The 19,235-nt window shown below is 34.0% G+C and overlaps 1 long non-coding RNA gene across 5 annotated transcripts in view; it reads left to right on the top strand.

The window, feature by feature from the left end:
* Positions 1–19,235, top strand: part of LOC150104528 (uncharacterized) — a 180,545-nt gene that overhangs the window by 23,382 nt on the left and 137,928 nt on the right. For 3 of the 5 annotated variants that reach the window (XR_016548529.1, XR_016548528.1, XR_016548532.1), the window contains exons 2-3: positions 17,735–17,776; positions 17,858–18,085. This is a non-coding gene — a long non-coding RNA (uncharacterized LOC150104528). Of the gene's footprint in view, positions 1–5,359; positions 5,500–17,734; positions 17,777–17,857; positions 18,086–19,235 lie in introns of those variants that run through there. The other 2 variants (XR_016548530.1, XR_016548531.1) reach the window with 2 other exon arrangements.

Below are 19,235 nucleotides of genomic sequence, written 5' to 3'. Positions count from 1 at the left end.
ATTGTAGCTGAACGGTTATACTAGCTATTTTTAGATCCATGTCTCGTACAAAGTTGGCAATGTAATCTTGCGAAGATTTTTGTTTTAGCAATTCAATATTTAATGTTCGCCATATTTGTTTCATTTTGCCAATATCTGAGTAGTCATTTCTATTCAAAGTGCGTATTTCGGTTGTTAATCAATTTTGTCTGCAATTATATACTGTTTGTGTTTGGATATTGTGGCATGATTTTATTTGCTTTTCTGGACTGTTCTTGAGGACAGTGCAGTTTCTCATATCATTACTTACCTGAACACTAATATATTTTATTTTTTTCTATTTCATTTTCAGATATATATTTCAATTTGTAATTGTATATGCTGGAATACAAATTTCTAATATAGTGATTAACATATCAAATAAATATGTAATAAAATATGTAAACGGCTACGGGTTCGAATCCCCCGTGGGCATGGATTTTAGTGATTTTCTGGAGAAAATGTTAATGGTAGTGGTGAGTAGTAGATGCGGTTCGCTGTAGTTGGTGGAGACGGAGAGTGGTAGAATAGGTGTCCCCCCCTCGATGAGGTTTTGGGCTCCTTGGAGGCGTCACGTATTTGTTTTTTTTTTTTGACCAAGTTTGTTATCATCTTCACATATACAGATTATTTACAAATATACAATTGAAGTATGCTATTACATTTTTGTTCTCACTAAATACTTTTTATTGATCTCAAAATATTTACATATATGCAATAACCTTCTTAAATGACACTCCAACATGTTATTTTATAAAGTACTGCAACTAGATGCTGCAGATTATGGTTCATTTTCCACATTAGATTTCTATTAAAAAATTCAATAATTTTAATTATTAAAACTTATGATTATATACTATGCGTTTACAAAACATATTGTACTTTTTTTTTTTAAATGAAATTCATACAAATTTTCCGGTTAAATGAGATAACATTTTACAGTTATTTATACAATAACAATAAATTCTATATGTATACAATTTTCGCTTTAATGTATTTAAGCGCATTTACTACAGCACTTAAATGTAATGAATGGATTTTATTTTTTTTTCTTTCTGTTGATCTCGGTTGAGATGTAATGTCTCAGCTTGCATCCGAAGTTTTTTAGTAAGCTTAACTGAGGAGTAATAATAATAATAATAATAATAATTAATGAAAAATAAAAGGAAATAAAATGACGAATAATTTTTTTAACATTTTATTATTTCTCAGATAAATTACATACATACGTACAATAATAATTTTTTTATGTATATAATATTTGTAATACATTACATGAACACAATTCTGCATAACAGATACTTGCACGTACATAATAGTTTTTAAATAATAATAATAATAATATTTTTTAAATTAAAATTTATGATTACATATTTAAATTGCATGTGATACATACATTGTGTGCATTACTTACATTTGATTACATATGATACATTACATTACGTGCATTTGATTCCATATGATTCATACGTTACATTACATTGCATGCAGTTGATTACATACATTTATTACATATTTGTTTATTATTACAATTTTTTATTATTAAGCTTATGATTACATATTGTGATTCCATATTTACAACGCATAAGATTACATATTTACAACAGGTTTAATTCTGATTTTTTTTGTTTTTTTTTTGTAACAATGAAATTCGTAAAGATTTTTCTTTCTTTTCTTTTTTTTCTGTATAATGTATTAATAATAATAATACAGCATTTATTCATTTAACAATGAGTTATATATATTTACAAGTTTGATTTTAATATATTTAAAATCAGCACTTAAATGTGACGTATGGATTTTTTTTTCCCTTTTTTTATTGATCTTGGATGAGATATAATTTCTCAGCTTTCGTCCTCGAAGCTTATTTGTTAAGCTTATCTGAGGGTGACACCAGTTAGTTTTTATTTATTTCTTCGTTTGCTGTGTTGGGAAGTAGGCTGATGTTTAATAGCTTTGATTTCCACTACAGCCGTTGATTGAGAAATTCGTGCACGGGCGCACGCACGTACGCACGATAACTCGGAATGTCTTGAATATATTACTTCAGTCTTCCAATTCCGTCCCGGAATTGGAAGACTGGAGTAATATATTGTGTTCATTAAGTTTGTATGGTATGTAGGGTGCGTGATTCTGGTTCATGGTATGTACTTAGGTCTCTTATCAGGCTATTGTGGTTTGTAAGGTTCTTATATTCGAAAGATAATTTGTTTATCATGTCTGTGATTTAGAAGTTTCGTATGGCCTTCCCGTAGTGATTATTGTATTTATATGTGGTATAATTATTTGTCTGAGGTCTTGTTACACGGTATGTATTTCTGACTGTTGGCATCGAAATAATGTTTTAGCATACATGCATGGTGACATAAGTGTTTTGCTGTCAGCATTTTGTGTTCTGACATTTTAGTGTATATAAAGTCGTTATTGTCTCTTTGTTCCCAAATGATCAGTTTTATCATTTTGTACTGTAACGACATTAAACTATTTAGTTTGTAGGGTGCACAGAAAGCATACGTTGTTATAGCGTATCTTAGTATATTTTGGCATAGTGCTTTGTATATTAGTGTTTTTAGGCGTGTGGGAACTGTCTTTTAACCTGTAGAATTTGCCAATTATTGTTCTGAGCTTGTTGTGTAGATGGTTTATGTGGCTATTCCAGTTCATATCTGCATCGAAGTAAATTCCAAGGTATCGTATTGTTTCAACCTGAGTGATTCTAGTCGTCTTACTGTTCTGTGTGTTTTTTATGTTGGAGAGTGAATGTTGGATGGTTATATATTTGCTATCAACTGGTCGAGTCAGTGGATTTCTGAATATCATTAATTTTGTCTTATCTGAGTGTATGTGTATGGAGTTTTGGTGAGCCAGTCTATGAGCAGATTTATGTCATGTTGCATATTTGTTTGGGCTAGACTTGCGTTATTATGGATGGATATTATAGCTGTATCGTCTGCGTATTGGAAGATCTTACTTACCTTTGAGAGGTAGCTGATTAATATCGTGCATATAAATGTTGAATAGAGTTGGGGAGAAGACAGCTCCCTGTGGCACTCCACAGGTTACTGGTAGCTCTCTGCTTCGGTTTGACCCGATAAGTGTGATATGCTTTCTATTTTGAAGGTAGTTTATAAACTACATGTGCAGATGCCCATCTATTCTAACATGTCTCAGCTTTTCTAATAAGGTTTGGTGTGTGAGTGTATCAAATCCTTTTTTTAGATCAATAAAGACTACCATGGCAATTTTTTTTGTCTAAGGCGGTATTAATTATCTGTAAAGTCTTCCAAGAGAGATGTTGTTCCGTTATCTTCTGAAAACCGTATTGTGGTTTGGGGATAATATGATAATATGAAAGTTCTCTGCATATGCTGTGAGTTTCTTTAGTACGATCCGCTCCAAAATTTGATTGATAATTGATAATGTTGCTATGGGTCTGTAATTGCTGATTAAATTTCTTTTTCCATGTTTCTATATGGGTGTGATTAAGGCAGTCTTTAGCATACTTGGTACATGTCCTAATAATAATTACTTCACGAATTATCCTTAGGTTTCCTTGCGCTAATTATATTTGTGGATACGAGTTCGAGCAGCCATATTGCTGTAGATAATATCTGCAAGTATTCTTGCTATGAGAGTTCAGTGTTCTTTATCATCATCTTCTTCTTCTTCTTCAACTTCGTGGTATTACATGATATGTTTGCATTACCGCTAACTTGTCGCCGTCAGTTTTCTTTTAAATCAGTTTATCATTCATTATCAACTACAAGTATGTATTTTATGACGATTTAACTAGATATATAGGGAAATGCACGACTATATTTTAAACTATGAAGTGGCCAACGTAGCTATCCAAACAATAATGACTGCTGGCAACCCTTTCGAAGCATTTTTGTTGATCCCTTAATTTATTGGTTTAATTCATCTCTCAAATTCCCTTTTATATTCTTCGCCCTTCATACTAGTTTCTGTTATTGCGTTGAACGAAAAAAAATATACGGTTTGTGTTATCAGCTTAAATAAATAATATTTATAATATATTCTCTTTTAAGATACTTTACACAGAGACTTCTATTTGTTAGTCAAATCAAAGAATGATACTAAGAAAAACACATATTTGTTATGCGTATATGCTTTAATATTTTTATACTTGAATAAGAAAGATCTTGCAATTATAACGAGAATAATAAGTGTCACAGTAAGGCATATTACTTAGAACGTGCTTTATTTTTCTTCACAAAATTTGTCGCAGTCTTAACGCTTAGCTGAGCAGCTGCACTTCTTTATATCAGAAGGCATTAGACATCCATTAAATGTTATTTAGGGTTCTAAAGAAGAACAGGAATGAAAAAGAGAAACCTCTTACTGTTCAGTTAACAAGAGAATGACAGTGCTTGAAAGCTTTTCTTGGGTCTGATAATCTTTTATCTCTTTCAAGTGTCTTTTACACACGGCTTAACGGGCAGCCTCACAAGTAAACCATTCACAGTATTATCGTCTCGTACTTATTGTCGTAAAGTGCTTCACTTTGTATTGAAACCGGGTGAGGAAATTAAAAATATTTATATTTCCCAGGGAAATTATGTAACGCTTTATCTGATGTTCTTTGTTTCCCACAAGAAAGCAAAGAAGTGAAATGCTCTTATTGATATAAAGATATCACAATTCATTTTATTGGAAGACACATGGGAATTTCTACGATGCGTTGTACACTTGCATAGTTTCACTGTTAAAATAAAATATCTTTCCTCGAACTAATTCAAGGTTATCACAGAGATCGACTCAGTATAAATCTGCAATAATATTCTCAGATTGGTGAAGCTCGTGCTAATAAACTGGAACTTACAAGAAACGGTTGCCTACTTTTTTCTTGTGCACAGAGGAGTTTCCCAAATGGAATGTTCATGACAGAACCCTACTACCAGGTATAATCGAACTATCGGAAGATCGTTAAAGGACACCATTATCAACAAACTGAAATGTGACTGTTTTTATGTATGTAAAGAGTGAGTGATTGACACTCACAGCCACCAACTTTAACCGCTTCCGATGTCATCGAGCAAGAGTTCATAATTCAAAACCGCGTCGCTTAATTTCGCTATTTTGTCATGTACTTGACAGGTTATGCTGTTTTAATCAGAAATTCATCTCGGAACTTCCTCAGATGAATTTAACACTCCGTTTTCTCTTTAGGTAAACTACTTAATAGTTTCACTTATTTTAGGCTATTTTAGGTCTCTACTTTTCTCTTGTGGAATATAGAATTGGCCTTTAAAAAAAGAAAACGAAAAGAGAAAAGAAAATCTTCAAGAGTATGATCCCAAATCCATTCTATTAAATTCCTGTTGCATTCAGAGATTTATTTGCTGCCTGCTCCACCATTACCAGTACCTTGCATCCTGCATAAAGAGAAGCGATTTGGCTACAGACATCCACGGGATTTATGAGAAGTACTTCGATCGGGTGAAAACTCTACGTGACAAGGTTTAGTAGCCTAATTCGATTAAGCTATAAACGTAATATTTTTTATTATCGTACAGAGTATTTCCATATATACAATTAAAACATGTTTTTATATTTTCTGTTCAGTACAAAATGTAGAGTACATTATTTTTTAATATTAATATACGTACATTTTTCCAATTTAATATCATACATTATTATTATTGAGGATAACTTTGTTGTCCTCAGTTGTAGTCAATAATCCATCTACTATATTTTACTTTAATTTAAGTAATCTTAATTTCATCCCAACAGTTTTTAATCCATAAACATGCGACACTTTATACGTAGAGGGATTCCAATCTGAGCATTACTGTTTTTTTTTTTTTAATTCAGTTCCTATTGCTATTCGTTAGTTCTCCTGATGATGTCTTATGATACAGGAGACGAAATATTTACATACTAAAAAGTTATTTACTGTGGCATACATGTTGTTCTGTAGTTAGGGATATCCTCCAGGTTTCACTATATATAAAAATATTTATTTTAGAAATGTCCAGTTATAACTACATTACTACATTTACTGTTCAATACATAATACTGACAACGTTCGTTTTGATAACTATCCACAACATTTTGGTGATTTTGGTACCAATGCATTGAAGGTTTGTTTATATATATATATATATATATATATATATATATATATATATATATATATTAGGATAACCAAGTTATTTTATAAACTTGGTTATTTTAACTCCTAATCCCAAGTATGCAAACAATTAAGTTTGCGCCTGAAACAAAGTTCAAGTCTAAAGATGATACAACACCAGGGCAACTCATTGTAACGGTTGGTAAAGCTCTGACCACTATTCTTAGTATTTTCCCATAATGTAAAGCACATCTCACTAGAAGATGTATACTGCAATGCATTATGGGTGGGGTCACTACCCCGGTTTCAAACTTTTTTGAGGTCTCATCATTGAGTAGCTAGACCCTAAATACCAAGGTTATACCAATACCAATAACATTACTGACAGGATGGGTGAAGCACTAGTGCTTTTCATATTCCCTTTATCTGTAATGAGAGTTGTTTGGGAGTGGGAGATTTGTGAGCAATTAAGCTCGCCCTCTGAGGGCAGTTGTGTTAGCTATGATCGGTTGAGAGAAGAATAGCCTTCGGTCTTTTGTGTTTGTAGTAATCAGTCTCGTTGTAATTGACCGCTTGTACTATTAGTGGGTTTGAATGTGAACTTGACTTCACGAAGAATTTTTCTGCAAGATCACGAAGAAGGGAGGAGATGTATGGAGTGCCGGTTTCTCGGCGAATCTGTGAATTTCTGACGAACCACGGTTCATCCAGGATCATCCTAAGGCATTTATTTTGGATTCTCTGTAACTTTGAAATGTTTGATCTTGAAGTGTGACTCCATGCTGGTGAGGCGTAGGTAATGACTAGACGTATTACCATCCGGTAAAGAAGCAATTTATTATGTAGGTTCAATTTCCTCTTACGGTTGATAAGTTACGGTTGATCAATAAGTTTACCAAGGTTATTACTATAACCTTGGTATATAGTATACCAAGGTTATAGTAATAGGGAGCTTTATCAACTTTACCTATAGAAGTTGCAACAAGGTGTTTTTATTTTTAATAAAAATCTCTGGACGAGATATAGATATAATAAAATTTTTAACTTGGAGATATTGTATATTAGGATAACCAAGTTATTTTATAAACTTGGTTATTTAAACTCCTAATCCCAAGTATGCAAACAATTAAGTTTGCGCCTGAAACAAAGTTCAAGTCTAAAGATGATACAACACCAGGGCAACTCATTGTAAAGGTTGGTAAAGCTCTGATCACTATTCTTAGTATTTTCCCAAGCATAAATTATAACTTTTAATTTATAATTTATGCTTGCGAAATATTATTATACCACCGCTTAGTTTAATTTGTCGACAGGGTTTGTATTGTTGAAAGTTTGGCATTTGGTAGATAGTTGCCTCTTCGTTTGTTGAGGATACTTCTATTAGTATTACAATATCTATGCTGTCTATATCTTCCTTCAGATAAGCTTGCAGGGCCAGTAAGTATTTTTGAATGCTCCTGATGTTGATACGAAGAATTTCGAATGTAGCAGATATCATGTTCCAGGGTGATTACATTTGCTTAGTGGTCAGAGTTCATGTAGGTTGGTATGTTGTTCCCTTTTTTTTACGACTCATCAGTGTTTCTTTTAATGTGGCAGCCTATTCAGATCTTCTACTGATTTTATTTGGATTGGCTTTGCATTTTCTGTATTTTTAAAGAATATTTTGCTGTCTCATCCATATAAAGTGGTATTTTTTATCTTCTTTTTTGCTTTTCTTTTATGGTAGAATAGTTTCTGATAATATGGCGTTACTGTGTCACTTTCAGTTTTCAAAGTGACAGAGTTGCGCACCTTCATCAAAATCCAGTTTGAATCTACAATGTAATAATCTCCGAAATGATAATGAAAAATGCTATCATTCTGGACTACGCTGAGTAATATTTCGTGATTATATTTCCATCAAACAATGTTAAATTATATTACCGAAAATATTAATTAATTCATTTTTACTTGACGACTGTGTTAACAGACGGTTTGCGAAAACGGCAGTCGGTTTGGCCTGTAAATTATGTGAAGACCTACACAGTCTTAGCAGCCGTACTTTTTTCGAAAGACAATTATCTGAATTAAAGTTAAAATGATAGAAAGGGAATATATTCTTCAAATACGCTTAACAGGTAAAAACAACAGGAAGCTTATATTTCTTAAGACGCACTAGAATTCGTGTTCTGTGCTATGGAGAAATCCCGAAAAGGGGTCTACCAGCAGATTATGCCATGCGGAAACTAATCGCATTTCTTATAAACAATCCTTTTTATATCCTGTTAATTGTCAGTTTTTACTTTCATATCGTGATATTACTTGTATTTTGGGAGATTTACAAACTGGAAAAATATGTTCAATGCAAAGTATTTTTATTATGATGATGATTGTTGTCGTTATTGTTGTTATCATTATTTTTAAGTAAATAGTAAATCACTGAAGGAGGAATTACAAGCCGTGAAGCATTTTTTTGAGTTATTGTTTAAGAACATGACTACCTAAGTAAGAATGTTAGACAATACGTGTTATCACTTAATAAAATAACATTGCTTTATTTTGTGGTAGCAATACATTATAGCTTAACGGAACTCTCGGTTGTTACAGCATGAAGAACTTCTGGTTGCACCACGAGTTTAGTTTTGCAACAATCAAAGCAGATTATACGAAAAACTGGAATTCACGGTTATTTTTTTCTTTTTGCAAATTCAAAGAATATGATTGTTTACTCTGCTGCAGTAAACAAATGCATCCATATAGTAAAGAAATGTCTATGATATTCTTACACAGTGTTTCTTATCCAGGGGTGCGAGTAATACATTTGCAACAATTCATTGATTCTTTTAATGGATATTTTTCCACAGGAGATATTGGCAAAGAGCACAGGTGAATACTGGATCCATTTCTTTTTGATCTTAATTATATAAACGACGTTAATTTAATAAGTAAATTGATATGTTACATAAAAGACGATCTTACTGAAATGCGAGCCAGTGCACGTATTCAAATGGAATTTGAAAAATTGGATTTAGAACAATTCTGGTGTACTCAGTTAGAACCATTTCCACAACTGGCGAAGGCAGAATTGCAGACACTTCTACCATGTGCTACCACCTATCTTTGCAAAATGGGATTTTCATCACTTTTGCACATAAAAACAAAAACCCGAAATCGCTTAAATGCAAGTGATGATATGCGCGTAGCCCTTTCGATAAAGGAACCTCGCTTTCAAAATATTATTATGAAAAAAAGCAACAACAAATTAGTCACTAAAAATTGATATGTTATTTTGATTTTATGTTGATACATATATGTATTTTTCAATAAATTGTGTTGCAATAAATTTTCTTTTCTAACAAATAAAAACACATTTTTCAAGGGGGTGCGAAAATGTAAATTGAAGTTCACTCGGGTACGGGCCAGTAAAAAGGTTAAGAACCACTGTTCTAAAGATGTGCTTTCGCTATCCTTAACTTAGCCGTACGAAAAATGTTTTACTTTATAAATTTAAAAGTGAAGTTCAAACGTGTTCACAAGTTTATAACTTTTGCCGCTGCACAAGTATGCTACAAATCCACGGCTGTCACCATTAAAATTAATTAATCAAACTCTGCATCCCAATGGCCTTGCAAGGAAGAAAACAAAAAGTCTTTTATTATTGATTGTCCCAGTTAATTGCTTTATTGAAACGCGTAACCGGTGGCTTGTAATCCTTACAGATTTCTAAATCCTCAACTGGGTTCTGCTTGATTTATTGAAGTACATTACTGAGCAGAATTAAGTTGCATTGGATTTTCGACTGTTCCCAGTGCGGCTTTCTCGTGTTAAATAAAAACAAGGCGCTTTTGATTCGAGTTGGGAGGGGGAGGGATGTAAGAACACAACAGTTGTTCCTAAATACGGATGTTTGTTCGGGGAAAAGCTGCAAAACGCTTCTTTTAAGACGCATTACCGAAATGGAGTAGGTTACAAAAGAAGTAGAGTTTAATAAAAGTTTTTATCCTAATGATTAAAAAGATAGATAGAAAGAAAGAAAAAGATCCTCCCCGGAAATATTGGCATACATTTAATATGGCATACATTGAAGAGGATAGTAAAATATCCGAAAGAACACTGTTTTAATTTTAATCAAAATAAAGAAAAAACAATCGGAATGTTTTTATTTTTCGTTAAGTTAATTATAGTTGCAGAGAGTGTCGGTTGCAGGTGACAGAGTTGCAGAGTCCTTGCAGAGTAAGTTTTGTAATTGAAAACTATTTCCAATTTAATCGATCTTTTATAATATTTGATTGGACAGTGGTTCATTATAAATTAAAGTAAAAAAGCTTCAATTTGGAATAACTAAGATACTAGAAAAGCGGATATTTATTAGTGCTTAAGTATGAACAAGGAAAAGGACGTTATCGCAAACTGCACTGTCTACTAATAATTGCCCGGACACTTTAGCAATTTACAATTGGTGCCAGAAGGCGAAGACTAATATCGGGTATGTCCACCATTGGCTTTGATCACCTCCTACACCCTTTGAGGGAGGCTTTCCACCAATGTGCGACAGACATTGGTGGAAAGCTTGTCTCCATTCCTCCATAATAGCAGCACTGAGTTCAGCGACAGATCGGCACATAGTGCTTTGGACCTCAATCGTCGCTCCACACGTTCACACGCTCTTTCACAAAGTTCACACGCTTTTTGCACAAGGCCAGACGAACCGCCTTGTTCGTTGTTGTGATGTTTGGCTTGCGTGCAGCTGCTGTTCCGTGGAAACCCAGTAAATGGAGTTATTTTCATGCAGCATTAGTGCTCACCATGGTATTACTAAAGCTCTGGAACTCACCACGGATGGCCAGTGCTGATGTAGCTGGTTTTTGCATGCTGCCCGTTTTAGCACTTTCCTGTGCCTGCCAATCATTTTCGGCGGCTGCCTGTGTGTTTTCCTGCACTAATGATGCCAGAAAGATTCTATTCGTTGATCACATCGCCGACCGTTGATTTTGGATGCTCCAGTTGAGCGGCAATGACATCAATGCGAAAGTCCACGATGGCACCTCTCTTGAAATCAATGAGTTCACGTCGTGTTGCCATACCACCTATATTCAACTACTACGATGAAATTCTATTTCATACTATCTGTACACCGGTTTGTATGTCATTACCGAACCTGAAATGTTACATAGCTTCAAATTACAGGGTGTTCGGACAATTATTGATAGATAGTGTATATGCTTGTGTGTGTCTTCCAGGCGTTCATTGTGATTAATAATAAAGTTTTCGGTTTATTTTGCAAATTACGTAAATCTGGTGAACTGTCCAATGTCTTCATTGAACTACTGTGGCGACAGGAGAGACGTAATGTTTATTTCTCGCTGAATTTGACTAGTCGAAAGATCATCGGCAGAATCTACATAATAATGCCTGCAGATATTTTAATTGTTCATTTTATATATTTTATATATTTACTTATTTGTTTTTAATTCAGCAACTGATTTTCTTTGCCTATCGAAAAAAAAAATGATCACTTTGGCCTCGGCAAAACAATATTTTGTTCAGCATAACTTGGCCATTTAAATTGTATTTCCGTTTGAAACTTATCATTTTCAAAATTATTTTCGGAAACGTGAAAAGAGGGAAGAATTTAGTACCCATTCGGTATGCATGCATAAATACAAATGTTTCCCAATGCTTGACATAAATTTATTTTTTTAAATTGTATTGTTTCGGTGTTCAGCATCTCATCGAAATATAGTTAATATCAATTATTTGGTATCCGTGACAAAGAGAATTATTCTCTTACATATCTTTTAATCCAATAACAGAATCGAATTAATATGTAAAATAAGTCGTTCTCTTCAGAGGGGGAAACCCTATTGGAACCCAACTGCGTTTCCATGCAGAGATACTGTCCAATTATCAGACTGCCTTCACATTCAATGACAAACAGAAAGCCAGAAAGAAAAAAAAGAAAATTATTTCATGATAAACCACTTCATCTTCCGACATTGTCTGCCTCTTTTAGCAGACTGAATGGTAGTTAGAACAAACCGCAAATTGTGTTTTTTAATTTTCAAATACTGCAAGTAAAGCATCGGAGTCCCATTCTGTTCCTTATTTAAGATCTCATTCTTCTCCATTAGACGTTTACAAGTTTAATGAGATTTAGGAGAACGCACCTTACCACATTCCTAATGTGTAATTACCGAAACCATTACTTTATCTGAACTCATATTATTAACACCATTTCTGCAAGAGTGATATCACTCTCCAGGGCGTAAGTATCTTGATTGATGCATTCAAACATTCTGCTAAGAACTGCACGCAGCCGTTCTCGGTGCAGATGTCAGCTGTCCATGAATGGCTGCTTACTTATACCACTTCTGCATTCTAATTTCTACACTTATTTGAAGCTTTTGCCTTCAAGTAAGTGTAGAACATTTCCCCCCTAAAACTGTGAATTACAATCTTAGAAGGAAACAGTGGAATTCTGTTCATGTTACAATTATAGGCGCTTCTCCTGTTAACACCAAATTGACCTTGAAATATATGAAATTGGTCACAAAAAAAGTTATCGTCTTGAGTCTACGTGTCCCTCACTTAATTACCAAACGAAGACTTTTTTGCTATATAGTACTTTATAAAGATGAGAGGGCAGAAATCAGATCTCAGAATGTTGGATTACGAGGACCTGAAGTTCTAATGCCGATTTATTTAGTTAGATGAACCACTGTTTTTTCAAGATCTTGACTTGGAAAAACAGGATTTCGACACTATCTTTTGTTATTACTATTTATAAACACTTTTCATCTGAAACTGAGATACCAGTTATCATCGGAATGATTTAGTGGCGAGGATGTTCCTACCACACAACAGTCACACCCAACCGAGTGTGTGTGTGTGTGTGTGTGTGTGTGTGTGTGTGTGTGTGTGTGTGTGTGTGTGTGTGTGTGTGTGTGTGTGTGTGTGTGTGTGTGTGTGTGTGTGTGTGTGTGTGTGTCAATAGTTATAACAGACTATGGAGCTAGGATTAACCGCTTTTTCGTAACGAAAACGTGGTTTATAAATGCTAAGTTTTCGAGATAATCAGGACAAATAGGTAAACGAAGATGCAATGAGTTAGCATAAGATTTAATGCATGGTAATAAAATTCTTTCTAGAAAAATAAAGTATTTCATTATCATGCATAAAACTTTACTTGTTTGCTCACAGTCCAAAGTGGTTAATGTGTGCAGAATGTGAAATCAAAGTCCTTATAAGGACTAATACACTGGTACTCTTGCCAAGTAAAAGTTGCTGTGCAACGATAAGGTGCAGGAACAACATTCCAGATAGACGACAATGATTCGGACTTTTGCGCGTATGGAGTACAAAAGATAAAGCCCCACTTAATTGATAAAAAAGGATATTGTTCCGTAGCATCGCAGTCTCTGCTATTCCAGCCAGTGGACAGCTACGAATATGCACGAAATCAACATGAGTCGACGAATCGTTGCGAATCGCTTCCACCCTAAGCATTGTGGAACCATGGTATAGGACACGTTTTTCGGATAGGACACTTACTGTATGTTCTCCAGCATGACCACAGCGACTTCATGGTTATCGTTTGTGTACTGGACACTATGTATACTTGCCATGCTGTAAGTGTTCACAGAAGACTCTTGCATTTCGATAATGATTCATTTTTCCGGGAACATATGGAGGCATCCTGTATGGCCGAGACTAATTCACCAAATCGAATGCCTGTGGGATGTTCTGAAGTGTACTGTGATATGGATAGCCACTGTACCTGCTCCATTTAGGTTCTGCGAGATCTGCTGCAAACATCATAGCTTCAGATGTATACCGACGCCTAGAGGAATTAATGCCACATGGGAACAGGCTTACCCCTTGCTAAAGTTTAACAACCTGCACACGACTATTCTGTTCCTTTGCCAGAATTTTTCTTTGATATGTATTTTAACGAAATTAATGAGTATTAACAGGGGGTTAGCAGAGAGTCAGTCCGTCATTAATCTATGATATAACTCGAAGAATTAATGTGATTTTATAAGCGTAAAACTTGGGGCGTTTTCATTTTATTTTTTGTGCCAGTTGCTTTGATTTGGAATTTTACTGATAGCATTACATTATATTAGGGTGAGTATCCTTAAGTTCGAATGGAATAAGCAGATCAGTTCTGAATGTAATATTTTCACATTAATAAAGAGAAACACCCCCTCTTTCAATGCCGCGACAAAGGAGCACCTGGTGGATTCTACTTCAATTATTTATTCGAGTTGGTAGTTTTTTTTTTTTTTTTGAAGGACGTTATTTTGTTGAAATGACAAAAATAAGTGAGTAGATTGTGGATAATAAAAAATGCGTATCTTCTCCCTATGAAATGTGAATCTTTACACTGAAGTATGTTAAGCAGTTTATTTTACTAAGGTAGGCGTGTTGAATATTCTAGTCAAATTTTAGAAATGACATTATGCTCTCGATGGGGTATAGGCTCATAGTGTGATTGGATTTATGTATTTCACGAAACGAAGTGTCGGTTATTTGAAAAAAATAAGAAGAAATATGCCAGAAGCGTTAATGAGCTGTAAGGACTTGAATCTGAGAGTGAGTCTGGTGTTATGTATATGTTCTTATATGCTTCATTGTATTGCGATAGTTAATCAAACAATGCGCACTTTGCTTACTGTAGATATACGGGAGGGGGGGGGGGTAGGTGGTGGTATTTCTCATGATAAGAAAACTTTCCAGTTATGTTGTGTGTTAACACTGAATGTTAATACACAATTTGCCCTCTGTATGCTACTGACCAAGCGCTTCTATTCCTCCCCTCCTCCAGAAAATTTACAACAAAAATTGACTAATACTAAGGACAGTAAAATGTGTTGTATACAAAAGCAGGGAGGTAAAAGTTTTCATTGCTATTTCAAGATAATTATATTACTTATTATAATATTTTCTGAGGGGAAAGTTAGTGATATACGCGAAAATGAGCATACGTGTTCTTTGTGTTTATAAATATTCAGACTATAAAATTATACAAGTATAATGCGGATTTCGTTTGATGTATTTTTAATATTTAATTTTAATACCGAAGATAAAGATATGCTAAACGACTGGATATCGTACCGAACTCAGCTCCTACGAAAGAGCTGATTTCGGTAAGTTTATAACTATCTCATTTAACAAACCGAACTGAATATAGCAGCAAGTCACTATTGTAGTGGGTTAATGTATAACTTTCGAATTTATTACCGTTGTTTATTGAACTTTCAAAAATTGCTGAAGAATCGCTGTAAGTCCTGAATGTTTAGAACGAAGAAAATTCAATCCTTTCCTTAGATTTTAGCCAAATGCCACTTATTTTAACCGAGCTTGTTTCACTTTTATTCAGCCTTCCTTATTTGAATAGTATTACATTCACCATTCAGTTCACGCGTTTGTTTTGTGAAATCAAAACAGATCTGCTCGTATGAGGTTTTAGGAAATCATATCCTAATTCACGTTTGGTGAGATACATCTTGTGTCGATATACCCACACGGTAAAATATATATTCATATATATTTGGTGGTCGACAATTAGATTTGTCTCAGCCGACTATGGCAAATATAGAGTCGCATGACGGCAAGTTCAGGTGCTTAGTACTGCTCACCTCTGTTATTTAATATCCTGTCCATGTAAGTGCGAATACGCGAATTGTAGGGTGTTGCTTTTAAGCCTAAATTCAATACTCGTAAAATACTACTCAAATGTTATTTAAAATAACATAACTCGAAGAGATACGGAGTTCAGACACGAACGGGATATTTAAAACTATCCGCCCTCATTTTTATGTATCTCACGTTTCCAGCATAACATAATGAAGCCTGTCATCACATCAATCGAGTTCCCAGACATTTAATATAGCCAACATTAAAGAAAAACAATTTATAATATAACTTAATAGCTTCCATACAAATCCTCTGCAAATGTAATAAAAATTATGTAAGAACCTGTAATAATAGATCAAGAGAATTTGAAACAAATGTAGGAGTGAAGCAATGCTGTATCCTCAGCCCTCTTCTTTTCATTATAGTAATGGATGAAATTTTAAAGGCGTGCCAAACAAAAAAAAAGTTCCATCTAGGATACAGGAAACTGAAAGAAACCAGCATTTCACACATGGGTTTTGCGGATGATGTAATGATTCTAGCAAATATAGCTGAAGATTTTCAGTACACCGTTAACATTTGGTATGAAGAAACAAAGAAAATAAATACGACTATAAATAAATCTAAAACAATGATCATATCTAGAAACTAATCAAAATAACTAATAAAAATAGAGAACCAACTGGAACAGTTCACTCCTTTAAATACTTGGAATCATATGTACAAAAGATGGTAGACTAGACACAGGAATTAACAGGACAACTGTGGGAACAAAGCTATTCTATGCAATGAAAACCCACCCCTAGATAAGAAAGAATTTATCCAGAATACCAAACTGGCAGTGTATCGTTCAGTGTTTGTACCAACATTAACATATTTGCGAGTCTTGGTGGTTAACAACAGGAAACACAAATAAACTATAAACAATTGAAGTGAAATATCTTAGGAAAGTGACGCAAAATATAATATTAGACCGAATAAGAAATCAAACCATAAGAGACAATCGTCAAGTTGCACTTCTGAACCAATTCATAACACAAGCCCAAATGAGGTGGTTTGAACATCTTATTCGAATGAAAGAAGGAAGAGTAGCAAAAACTGTGTGTGAAAGCCAGAAAATAGGAAAAAGAAGCAGAGGCAAGCCAGGAAAGGTTGGCAAAAGGAAATTAAAGAAAAATTAGAAAAGAAGAGAGAGTACCCTTGTCATCAATTAACTGGAAAGAAGAAAAAGAACAAGCCTTGGACAGGACATGGAAATCTCTTTGGCAAAATCTCGACTCTTAATAGCACAAGAGATCATAGACGAACGAAATAGTTGCTCTAGGGAAGAAGTTAGTTTCGTGAAATCTGATTCTATATTTATTTGTTATTTTTAGCTGTAAATGGCGCTACACGTGATCAAGACATTCGTGTCCTCAACACGATTAAACAGGTGTAGATGCGTGAGCGGAGAGCACCGTTGCAATTTAAGATACAAATAATTAAGAAATTTACTGTTGAGTTCCGCCTGCATAATTCGATTGATTTGAATTTAAACTTATAATACAAACATTTCGAACCATACGGTTGTAACGCGATTGTGCCTGCAATAAGACGCAGACCAAACATGGCAGATCTATTCGTTTAACAAGTATCAGTCAACACATGGTAAGAGAACAGACCTGCTATTCTCTTATGATAACACGGAGATAAAAATGTAGAAAAAATGAAAAAAATAAAATCGGATAATGAAAATGTAACAATTGTGCCTCTTTCCTTCTAAACATCTTTCTTACCCCTCGGGTCTATAGGTTTACCTTTCGTCAATATCACATAAAAATACATGTTTAACAAAATGTATAATTTTAGCGTGTTTTATACTATTGCTATTTGATTTTAAAATTACCGATCATTTGATTATTTACAGTCACGATGGCCAACTTTGAAGAGAGGAATAGCAGTATTCCTGCTCAAATAAGCTGCATATTTATTGCAATTGATAGTCTTTCTTTTTCTTTACAGAACTCGGTGGGAAGGTTTGGTGTATATTTGTACGTGGTAGTGGTAAGTAGCAGAAGCGTAGAACATTCTCTTTTATGCTATTTTATTCAGCCAGAATTATCATTCATTTCATTTATTTTGTAGGATGTGTCTCTTGAAAACAAAGCATTCAAGTTTAATCTTGGCTTGAGTACTGATCCTGGCTTGGAAATCTACTTTCACCATCTGCACATATGGAAGCATTTTTCAAAATTGCACGATAACGTATGGCGTTGGAAGAATTGGAAATGCAGTATCCAAGTAAACTGTAAACGTTTAACTCGAAGTTGAAGAAAGAAGGCAATGGAAAAATACATGTTCAGGACTACAAAGGTAGGTGAGCATTTCTAAAATTACACTATGCAAACAAACATAATTTATATAAATGTCATCAAAATACAAATATTACAAAAAATAACCCAAACACATAAAATTATCAAATTTCGAAAAATTTTCTAAAATTACTTATGAATTTAAGTGCTAATGAAGGCTTTGAAAATTTAAATAACAGTCGTTTTGAGTTGGGTAAAAGTCGTAAACCTAAAAAAATGATATTACTCCACTTTTTGTGAAGCCGTTACTGATATTGGCACTTAGAAAAAAAGTAATTTAAGCTGTTTTTACGATGTGACTTCATTTCTTTATGATAAGATTTCTATATTTTTATATAATCGTCATTATAAGCTATTCGGCATGCACACCATTGCAATTTCCAAGGCATTTTCGTTGAACCATTTCTCTGTTAACTTGAATGCGACTGAAAGAGAATATTTTAAACCTCACATTAACTCATTATACTGTAGGATTGTTCTATAATTGTAGTTATTTCATGAGCATTATTAAATGCATATCTGCGATTACTACTGATTCATCCGTTATGCTTACAGTATTTGTTCGCGCTACATTTTATGTAGATATCCGCGTTTATTCGTTATCCATTTTAAACATTTTGGACAGATTATCACGAGCGATTTAGAACCTATTCTCGTCGCTAGATTGCCTAAGTGAGATGGATGATAAGGGTAGCGTTAACATGGAATTTAATAGATTGCATCAATTCTGCAATGCTGTGCTCTGTGAATGGAAATTTAGTATGTACAAACATTATTAGACTTCACATAAGCGCGCTAGTTCCCACGCACAGTCGCAACCGATGAGAATAGGGCTTTAATTAAACAATTTGCCACGTACCCTTGTCATCAATCTTATAATCACTGTCGCTATACTTGTTTAATAACATTATTTAATCATTTGATTGTAGTGCACAATTCTATGTGAGAAAGTATATAGGGCATGTGTATCGTGAGCAAAAAATAAAATTCAGATGCATTAAACCGGAGTGATTTGTTCTGAAATAATATTAACTGCACTAAATATTGTCTCACCATCGCAGAGATTAACGGAGCTAATTTTTTTCTCACCCAAAATTTCTTAATCGGCTTGAGAACATCTTAGATTATTTCAAGATGCTTTTACTCGTTTG

The sequence above is a fragment of the Typopeltis vanoorti genome, chromosome 7 (genome assembly GCF_054136105.1).
Source record: "Typopeltis vanoorti isolate ZY-2024b chromosome 7, IOZ_Tvanoo_1.0, whole genome shotgun sequence".
Classification (NCBI taxonomy): domain Eukaryota; kingdom Metazoa; phylum Arthropoda; class Arachnida; order Uropygi; family Thelyphonidae; genus Typopeltis; species Typopeltis vanoorti.
The sequence above is the reverse complement of the archived record's forward strand: the minus strand, read 5'-3'. Positions and strand labels throughout refer to the sequence as shown.